The sequence below is a fragment of the Sinocyclocheilus rhinocerous genome, unplaced genomic scaffold, assembly GCF_001515625.1.
Source record: "Sinocyclocheilus rhinocerous isolate Xijiao unplaced genomic scaffold, SAMN03320098_v1.1 scaffold381, whole genome shotgun sequence".
Lineage (NCBI taxonomy): Eukaryota > Metazoa > Chordata > Actinopteri > Cypriniformes > Cyprinidae > Sinocyclocheilus > Sinocyclocheilus rhinocerous.
In genome coordinates, this window is record NW_015640044.1 from 67,933 (window position 1) to 68,468 (window position 536).

Consider the following 536-nt stretch of genomic DNA (forward strand, 5'->3'; position numbering starts at 1 on the left):
ATGTTGAACGGGGTAAGTTGTATTTATACAGTCTATGGTTAAGACATGGATCATCACACCAGTATACAAAAATAAATAAATATGTCCACAGATAGGTTTATATAGGTTTATTTCATTTGTTGCAGGCAGTGATGTATTCAACAAATGATAACAACCAATAACAGACACAGTTTTAAAGCATCACAAGCTACAAATGAAGAGCACAAAGAACTGAAATCAATGTATAGGCAACAACTAGCTGAAGTTTGCTGTGCTTTATCCTAACATTACACAAAGAATGCCTGCAATCATTCAGTCAGAGACGACTGCACAAAACGTGCACTGTAAACAAATAAAACATTATTAACTGTTACGAAATGATAAACAAATGTAGTTTGTGCAACACTGTAAATATATTTACCTTTTAAAAAAAAATATATATTCCATTAAACGTGCTGAGATACAAGGAGCGTGAACTGGAATTCTCAGTTCCACTTGATTCCACGCGCATGTACGGGAAACTCATGAATATTCATGTATGCCCCGCCCACTGAAAC